Source organism: Terrapene carolina, unplaced genomic scaffold (assembly GCF_002925995.2).
Source record: "Terrapene carolina triunguis isolate 2854851 unplaced genomic scaffold, T_m_triunguis-2.0 Scaffold21, whole genome shotgun sequence".
Classification (NCBI taxonomy): domain Eukaryota; kingdom Metazoa; phylum Chordata; order Testudines; family Emydidae; genus Terrapene; species Terrapene triunguis.
Window position 1 is genome coordinate 7,970,219 of NW_020664372.1, and position 10,753 is coordinate 7,980,971.

Here is a 10,753-nt window from a genome sequence, read left to right on the forward strand (position 1 = left end):
CATGACAAAGTTAGCTTTAAGTCACCTTTGTGATGACCCTGGTATAATTTAGGGTGGCCTCAAGGCTGTTATAAATTATACCTGTTTCTAAGGGCCATTACACCAGCTGAGGATTGCAAGAGCACAGTACGCTCTGGTCACCATTTGGTACACGCCCTAAGTATGTCTGGGGATGTATGCAGCAAGAGGATATGGTATAGAGCCACCTATTTTGGCTCTATAGTGGCCAAAGATTTCCCCTTCTGAGGGAATCCTCAGCTGCCTACGTAGGGCAGTTTTGAGGAACATTTGTGTTGCCAGAGTAGTGCAAAGGAGCCTTTAGTCTGTACTTTACAAATGCTGAAGCTGTACACAACTGAAAAGGTCAACTCTTCCTTCTTCTGTGGAATGAAAAGTTGGAGGTCTGCAGTGCCAAAGAGTTCTCTGAATTTGAAGGCATCTTCCCACTTAAAAGTCAACTGCACATTTAAATTGCTTCCTTTTATAATCTATTAAAATGTTGTAGGTGAACTGTGTTCTATGCAATGTTCACTGCATAACTTCATTTCAGCTTCTGGTTACTATTCGTTGTAAATCTCAAATATTATCCAAATAGAGGAGGCCTCTAATTCTCTGATTTTTATAAATGGGCCAAGCAAAATAGCTAATATTTTTTTAACTTTCTAAATTGGGAGGATTATCTTGGTAATTTTCGTGCTCAAAGTCTGCTAACCATCCTGATATGTCTGGTACAGGACTGTTTTTACAATAAATGAATGAGTTTTCTGATGGCCTGTAAGCAACAAAATGGCATGAAATTTCACTGATCATTATTCCCAACCATGTGGACCTGTTTTTCATCAGGAAATGTTGACATTTAGTCCATAACAGTTGGAGCATCATTTCTGAATATATATAAGGTGCTAGAGGCAATCAAAAATCATTAAAACTTCTGTTCCCAGTTTAAAGAGAAGCTGTACAAACAGAGGTGGAAGTTGTAAAACAGTGAAAAAACTGTTAAATTCTGTATTTGGAAGGAAGAAAACTATTTGTAAAACCCATAATTTTTTTGGCCAAGGTATCTATTATATATTAAATGAAGCTAATGAGGTGGCCTAAAAAGCATAGACCACTAAAATATCAGTTTGCTTTTCTTTATCTTTTAGTGAGCATTATGAACAGGAGCTGTACTTTCCCCTTACTATTAGAGAAGCTAAAGAAAGCTATTTAGAGCAAAAGCACTGCCTAAGACACAGGTTTTTATATCTAGAATATTATCAAAAGAACTGGTACAGTTATTTCAGTACTCTGTAGGCCTAACTTAGTGTACCTAGTAAATGCCCCAAAACTTCATTACCGCAGAGTTAAGATTGCGGTTGTGTCTTGTGCCCTTCTAGAACTTCAAGTTCAGCTACACTGAAATTCTGAAAACCAGGAAATTAAGGTAACACAAATATAAACTTCAGAGAGACCCAGGAAATGCACAGTTAAAGTACATGCCACCCTTGCAACTCAGCCTTAACTCTAGAGCTGGCAATAGCCACTGTGAATGGTTGAGTGATGGGGGTCTCGGGGATGGGGGGGGAGGCGCTAGGGGTACCATAGTAAGTAGACATGAGGAAGTTCTAAGAGAATGTGCCATTGTGTGTGTTGTCCTGAGTTCCACAGATTGGAGTTGCAGCATTGACTGCATGCTGTCCCACTGCATTAACTGTGTTAGGTTTAGTTTTATTGAATGGTGGGGGTTTAGTTGGAACAGGTTGGCAGAATTGTCACCATGGTCTGAGGAGAGGGGCATGTGTACTTTGAAGGATGAAGGATGCTTCATTTCAGCACTGAGTTCTGAATGTTGCGTCAGTAGCAGTGCACGGAGAGTTCTGTAGCATCTTCAAGGATAGAGTGATAGTGTGTGTTATTGGTGTGTTGGGGTATCAAAAAGGGCAGAGTTGATTGAGGGGGGGAATATGATAGACATCTATAAAATCCTGAATGGTGCAGAGAAAGTGACTAAGGAAGTGTTATTTGCCCCTTCACATAACACAAGAACTGGGGATCACTCAATGAAATGAGTAGACAACAGGTTTAAAACAAACATAAGGGAGTACTTTTTCACACAATGCACCATGAACCTGTGGAACTCATTGCCAGGGCATATTGTGAAGGCCAAAAGTACAACTGGGTTCAAAAAAGAATTTAAAAGTTCTTGAGGGATAGGTCCATCAATGGCTATTAGCCAAGATAGCTAGAGACATAACCCCATGCTCTGGGTGTCCATAAACCTCTGATTGCCAGAAGCTCGTCCTGGGCAGAAGGGGATGGATCACTCAATAAATTGGCCTGTTCTGTTCATTCCCTCTGAAGCATCTGGCACCGGTCACTGTTGGAAGACAGGATACTGGGCTAGATGGACCATTGGTCTGACCCAGTGTAGCTGTTCTTTTGAGAAACCACCACTCCAGGAATAACAATAGGAAAACATTTTGTTGTTAACAGAAGAAAGCTAGAAATAGGAAAAAATAATAATTAATTTTCTTCTTTCCTCTATCTACCTAATTAACAGAGAACTAAGGTAGCCCCAATTACTGACCTTTGGTTTTATAAAGTGAAAATATATTTGGGTTACAGGTAGGTAGGTGCATAACAACCAGTGAAACATGAACATGTTTTACCAATGAGAACCTCATCTTATTGAGTTATTTGAAAGAGAATGATAATTAGCAAATAAATGAGATGAAGCAGCTAATAAAATATGAAGCTCATAGCAAGTAACAATATTCTCCACCATCCCTAGCTGTACATCACCACTATTACTGGCTGGGAAACAAACTTTCCCTCCTGTAAAAACTGTTTTATATTTGGTCAAAGAAGTGGAGTTTTTCCCCTGGGGTTTTGGTTGAAAATCAAACTTTTGATGAAAACTTTTAACGAAAACTTTAAATTCAGGAACTTTAGACCAGATGTAGTTCTGACCCAAAAACTAACATCTTTTTAGATTTTCTTTATGCCAGGAAATATTAAAATACATTGTATGAGGCCTTGTTAAATTAGACTGGAGTCTTCTTACTACTGATCTTTTTTTGTGATCAGGCATGCATCTTGCATTTAGCACCCATGTCTTGGATCATGAACACCTTTACATACAAGTTCTATAGATTGTAACAGAATGTGATAACCTTTCTATCATATGTTCTTAACCAGCCTGTAGAATTTAACAGAGAATGATCTCTGATGGAATTTTGTTTTCCTGTACCTTTGATTTTGTTGGACTTTTCCATGAGGTCGTGGGCCAGGCCAACTAAAAACAAAAATGACTGTTAAAAATCTCCTACTTATTTAATTATATCACTGACTTCATTTGTACTTGCGACCTGAGGTCCAATCTGATAAGGGATACTAAAAAAAGCACATGACATGAGTTTGCTTATGTTTTGAGATCTTGCACCAGTTCCTCAGCTGGTGTAAATCAACATACTTCCAAGGACTTCAGTGAAAATCATGATTTCAATGGAGTTGTGCTAATTTACCCTAGCTGGGTGAGATCTGCCCCCCTTATCCCACCTTAGTTGTGTAATGCAGCATAAAGCTAATGAAAGACTGCAGCATGCAAACTGTTCCAATATCTCCCAACATACCCATACCCTGAGTGTATTTCACTTCTGAAGATCAAATGCTGCTATACCAAGTGTATATGCAAATACCAGAAAACAGTGCATGAAGCCATGGTGTTGCAAGAGTACACAGCAGGAGACACGTAGAAAATCTGCTCTTAGGGTTTCCATTACAGGAGGCACAAAGACGCATAATGGGGTAAGAAGTCAAGGGGCATAGTATGCCTGTTTATACATGTACTTGTATCTGGCTACATTGAACAAGCCCTTGGTTATAACTCCTATGCATGACCCTCCATTCAGTTTACTGTATTCCTATTCTGAGAAGGAATGGGTTATACAGGGGGAGCTTTCTTCAAGGTGTTCACTGCCAGAATATAGATGCATATTAGCATGCTATTGCAGTGTGTATATGTACCCATTTATGGGAGGAAAGGGAGGGAGAATTATAGCTTATTTCAGTTGCTCACCAGAATTTGGCCAAATAAATGGAGATTTTTAATATAAAAAAAATAAATATCTCTAAGAGCCTAGAATCCCCAGTGGCAACTGAAAAAGCACATTTTTTATTTTAGATTCAATCCCAGTCCACAGGTCTCTGGCTTTGAAGTTCTGGTATTTGGCAAAAAATGGCTTTGTCCCCAAAGAAACTGATGCAGTACAAAAATAGATGCTAATATATTTACAGTCAAGCAAGAAATATTTTAAAGGCTTATGATTTTTCAAATAGGCAATTTCCCTTGGCTGAAAGCACCTCTAGTCCCAGCTGTGGGTGACTTCAAAAGCAAAGATCTGTGGCTGGAGCTGAACCTACAATCCAAACTGCCAGTTTTGGCTCACACAGGGAGGTTTTAGGATCCTCAGAGCCTCATTCTAAATTAACTAACATTAATAAAAGAATAAATACAGATTATAAGGAAAAACCGTAATGACTGTTTCCTTTTGTATCTGTGGCTGTATTGCTCCCCAGAGTCTCATATGACTAACACATGCTGACTGGAAATGGGTTTGAGCTGCAAAGTTTGGATCTGAATCTTGATCTTGAACCTGCTGAGTTCAGAGGTGTTCAGGTCCAGCCCATTATGGAGACAGACACGAGCAGTAAAAACTGGATCCAGAGTTGTGACTCACTTCCCTCCAACAAAGCCGTGTTCAAATCAGGGGCCTTCATTTGGGCCTTTCTATATTTTTGGCTTGTGTGACGGTTGCCTCATATCATTTTATAGTGGGTGCCATCAAAAACTGGACAATTAGCAATAGTGAAATTTGCCATATGGAAAAGTATGTCCATAGGTGCTAAAAATATGCACTCTATCAACACCGCGGACTTTTTTTTATTTAGAGCTGGGCAAATGATCCTCATTGGAAACCTGATTAAGAGATATGCTTATCCAGTCATGGAATGGAAACACGCTACATGACGCACGTGTCCAAACAAAAATAGCCAATGCAGTTCAAATTTTGAATGCTTTCAGCACAGTCTATACACCCAAGATTATTTGTAGAAACCACATGGCAAATATTTTCAAACAAAAAATGAACTCAAGAAAATTATAAGCTGCATTCTTTACATTGATCTTCACTGCAGAGAATGTGAGGGATATTCCCACACCTTAGCCATTCTTTTTAGCTGACAAATCTGAGGAACTGTCCCAGACTGAGGTGTCAGTAGGGGAGGTTTGGGAACAAATTGATAAATTCAAAGCAATAATTCCCCAGGATGAGATGGAATTCACTCAAGAGTTCTGAAGGAGCTCATATATGAAATTGCAGAACTACTATTTGTAGTATGTAACCTATCTCTTAAATCACCTTCTGTACCAGATGAGTAGAGGACAGCTAATGTGACACCAATTTTTTTTAAAAGGCTTCAGAGGCAATCCAGACAATTATGGACTGGTAAATGTAACTTCAGTATCAGGGAAATTGGTTGAAACTATAGTAAAGAACGAAATGATCAGACATATAGATAAATACGATTTGTTAGGGAAGAGTCAACAAGACTTTTGAAAAGGGAAATCATGCCTCACCAATCTATTAGAATTCTTTGAGGGGGGTCAACAAACATGGACAAGTGTGATCCAGTGGCTATAGTGTACTTTGGCTTTCAGAAAGCCTTTGACAAGGTCCCTCACCAAAGGATCTTAAGCAAACTAAGCAGTCATGGGCTAGAGGGAAGGTCCTATCATGGATCAGTAACTGGTTAAAAGACAGGAAACAAAGGATAGGAATAAATGGAAGAAGGTAAATAGTGGTGTCCCCCAGGGATCTGTATTGGGCCCAGTACTGTTCAACATATTCATAAATGATCTGAAAAAGGGTAAACAGTAAGGTGGGAAAGTCTGCAGACAACACAAAATTACTCAAGATAATTAAGCCCAAAAGAGACTGAGAAGAATTACAAAGGGATCTCCCAAAATTGGGCAACAAAATGGCAGATGGAATAAATACTGGAAAGCATAATCCCAAATATACATATAAAATGATGGGATCTAAATTATCTGTTACCACTCAAGAAAGAGGTCTTGGATTTATTGTGGATAGTTTTCTGAAAACATATGCTCAATGTGCAGCACCAGTCAAAAAAGTGAACAGAATGTTGGGCATCATTAAAAGAGGGATAGATAATAAGACAGTAAACGTCATAATGCCACTATATAAATTCATGGTATGCCCACACCTTGAATACTGTCTGCAGTTTTGGTCACCCCTTCTCAAAAAAGATATATTAGAAATGGAAAAGGTACAGAAAAGGGTAACAAAAATTATTAGGGGTATGGAATGGCTTCCATATGAGGAGAGATTAAAAAGATTGGGACTTTTTAGCTTGGAAAAGAGATGACTAAGGGAGGATATGATAGAGATATATAAAATCATGAATGGTGTGGAGACAGCGAATAAGGAATTGTTGTTTACCCCTTCACATAACACAAAAACCAGGGGTCACCCAATGAAATTAATAGGCAGCAGGTTTAAAACAAACAAAAGCAAGTACTTCTTCATACATAGCACAGTCAAGCTGTGGAACTCATTGCCAGGGAATGTTGTGAAGGCCAGAATTGTAACTGGGTTAAAAAAAGAATTAGATAGTTCATGGAGAATAGGTCCATAAATGGTTATTAGCCAAGATGGTCACAAATACAACCCCATGTTCTGGATGGCTCTAAGGGCAGGTCTTCATTACCCGCTGGATTGGCGGGTAATGATCGATCTATCGGGGATCAATTTATCATGTCTCATCTAGACGCAGATAAATCGATCCCTGAACACGCCCCCTGTTGACTCCAGAACTCCAGCTCGCGAGAGGCGGAAGCGGAGTCGACGGGGGAGCGGCAGCAGTCGACTTGCCGCCGTCCTCACGGCCAGGTAAGTCGACCTAAGATACGCTGACTTCAGCTATGCTATTCGCATAGTTGAAGTTGCATATCTTAGGTCGACCCCCCCTCCCCCCAGTGTAGACCAGGGCTAAGCCTCTGACTGCTAGGTGCTGGGACAGGACGGCCAGGGGATGGATCACTTGATTGCCCTGTTCTGTTCATTCTCTTGGAAGCATCTGGGATTGGCCACTGTTGGAATGCAGGATATTGGGCTAGATGGGCTATTGGTCTGACCCAGTATGGCCATTCTTATGTTTATGTTCTTATGCTTGTGGATAACTCATGAACAGTAGAAGTGGTAATATTTGCTGAATAAATTATTCATTGTGATTTATTTGTCCAGCTCTAATATTTCTAGTTGGGATTGAGTCAAAATCCATCACAACTCATTGTGACTTTGATGATTAACACAACACTATAAAATACCATGAAATTAATTTCCTCATTGTTTAGATAAAGCACCATATACCAGACTATTACAATGCTTGTTAGTTTATTGAAAACTGCCATTGTGAGGTTTTCAAAAAAATATTTGCTCTTAAGGAAGAAATTTACAGGCACTTGATAAATTAATGTTGCAGCTAAAGTGGGGCATCTGTCACACAAATTATCACTAAGTGAAGCCCGGAACGCTGAATGCATTCAGCACGACAGCAGTAATTTATATAATGATTTAACACACTTCACATCCTACCTTGATACAATTATAATAGAAAAAGCTTTCCTGCCGACAGTAACAGATGTTACTCTAGATATTTTTGCTGCAATCAGACCGGAGGCAATCAGCAATGAATGAAGTTGTTTCCCCAGCAGGCAAAAATTTACTCTGCCAATCAAGGTCTGGAAAAAAAATGTGAAAAGGACTTTGCTGTAAACAGCAAGGTTCATTCAAAAGCCTCTATTATTTTCATTTTGCTCATTTTTTCGGGTCTATTTCTAACCACCTCCTTTTCCCAACTAACTTCCCCCCGCTAGAAACCTTTCCCTACTTTCTTTCATTAGACAAATGTCTTTATTAAACATAGACCCAAACCTAAGCCCCAGAGATCTGAACTTCCCTTAATTTCAGTGTGAGATTTTAAACCCAATTCTATAATGAGATGAACCAAAACATCAGATGTAAACATCCTGAAACTTGTCAGCTAAAGGATTTGGAATCTAGATCTGAATTTTGTAGTTGATGCTTATATCTGCTTCTAGGAACTGTAAAACCAAACTAAGCTGTCAGCTTGACAGTAACAGGTAATGGGTCACGTGGACATGCACTAGAAGATAAGAAATGTAGCTACAATAACTCATTTGATAGGGACTGTTTGATCAATGAGTGGAACTAATGGGTTCCATGATGGAGTTTCTCAGTAAAGCTTCCTCCCTGTAAAGTTTTAAATTATATCAGAGATGTGTTGACATTGTCTTGAAATTAATTTAGACGCTGGAGGGAAAAAACACCCAGAGATGAATTAGCAAAAGAATCCTTTGCACAGATGATTAAATGACTTCTGGTCTAGCATCAGAAGACACTATAAGCCAAAGGCACCTATACATAGCCAACAGACTTTTGAATTATTACTATGTGTGAGTGTGGTGCTATTGAATGTTGCTGAACTGACAGCCTTGGGGACTGAAGATTTTTATTCACATTATGGCAGTATCCTGGGCAGTTGCTGTGCAAGCTATGTAACATTGCCTGTCAATATGCTTCAGTCCTTACCAGGCTTTTGCTACTCTTGGAAAAGACTTGTTTTGGAAAACATGTTATCTAATGCATTTGACCATGACCATCCAAACCATTTTTAAACACTAAAGTTTTATAACAATCTGCTAATTAAAATGTGTTACATTTTCTAACTCATTTTCCCAGTGTAGACAAAGCTGTACAAGGACCAACTTTGCAAAGTTTACTGGCCATTGTCAGAAGACAGGATACTGAGCTAGACAGGCCATTGGTTTGACCCAGTATGGTCATTCTGATGGTCTTATTTCACACAGGTTATTGAGGAGGCAACAGATGACAACCACCTTGTCATCACTGTTTAGGGCTTGTCTGCAAGGGGAAGTAACAGCTATTCCTGGTTAACTCAATGTGTGGATGCTATTCCAAAGTGGATTAAGCTAATTTCAAATAAGGTATTGTTATTCCAGAAAAAGAATATCTACACAGGAATTTAATCAGGAATAACCATTCCACTTTAAATACACACTCTGTCTTAATCCAAATTAATTTCCCTGCATAGACAATTTATACGAGCTATCTACAAGTGAAAGGGACGTATGTGTGTGTGTGTCATTGCCTATCACCTGAGCCACAGTGGAAAGGTCGAGCCATTTTGTTTATTTATATTCTGCCCTTCATTGTGCCAAGCAACCTCAATCTTCTCCTTCCAGTCCTCTTTCTGCCACTGCCAATGCTATCCTGTACTCACTTCTCTTCTTAGAGGGCTTGACCCTGTGCCATTGAAGTCAACAAGAACTTTGCCATGGGCCCAGATCCACAAAGGTACATAGGTGCCTAATCCCCAGACTTAGGCACATAAGTCTCAGTTTTGGCTCCACTGCAATCCACAAAACTCCTGCTGAACCCTGTAGGTTCCTAAACTCACTTGGCACTTAAGTTTTCAGAGTAAATGTTCCCTAGACATGTATGTTTCTGCCTCTGAGCATGCACCCAGGCATCTGTCTCCAGCTTAGGCCCCAGAGTGATTCACAAACTTGAGGAAAATAAGCATTCAATGCCTAAATCATGGGCGGGGCCTGATCTAGTAGGCATGCTCAAAGGCCACTTACCAGATCGTGTCTCATTCAAAATCTGGGGGTGCCCACTTTATAACTTTTAGCCTAGTGGTTAGAGTGCCTGCCTATCTCTAAGAGGGGCAGAGAATAACACACACCCCTGTCATTAGCATCTCCCATTGGTTGGCTTTAGGTAGCTCCCCCACTAGCATGCTGGCTTTTGTGGATCATATTGGAAGGTGCCTATCTATCCCCGTTCATTATATAGGGAGCGTAGGCACCTAAATTAGCTTTGTGGATTGCAGTGTTGTCCCTGTGATTTTTTTAGGCTCCTAAAAGTTAGGTGCAATAACGCTCAGCATTGCAATGTCTGAGGCCAGGTCTACACTCAACAGTTAACTTAACCCAGCTACGTCACTCAGGGGTGTGAAAAATCCACACCCCGGAACAATGCAGTTAAACCAACCTAACCCTCAGTGTAGACAGCACCATGTCCACGGAAGAGTTCTTTCTTCGACCTAGCTACTGCCTCTTGGGGAGGTGGATTACCTATGCCAAGGGGAGAACCCCTCCAGTCATTGTAATGAGTGTCTACACTATGGATGCGAAACCTGGGTGACCTATCAACAGCACCTCAAGAATTTGGAGAGGTATCACCAACAATGGCTCCGGAAGAGCCTTTGTGTCAAGTGGCAAGATCACCGCACTAGTGCCAGCATCCTCGCTGAAGCCAATGTCACCAGCATTGAAGCAATGATCCTCATGCACCAACATCACTGGGCTGGACATTGTGTGCGGATGCCAGACTCTCGTCTCCCAAAACAAGTCCTCTACTCTCAGCTCACCCATGGTCAGAGATCCCGCGGTGGTCAGAGGAAACGCTACAAAGAGACACTGAAAGTGTATGTTAAGAAAACTGATATGGACATCACAAGCTGGGAAGAGCAAGCCACCAACTGACGCCAATGGCGCCATGTATTCCATCAGGCAGTGGCCCACTTCAAGGAGAAGCACCTTGCCCTCAAAGCTGAAAAGAGAGAGGAGGAAGGAAAAAGAAAT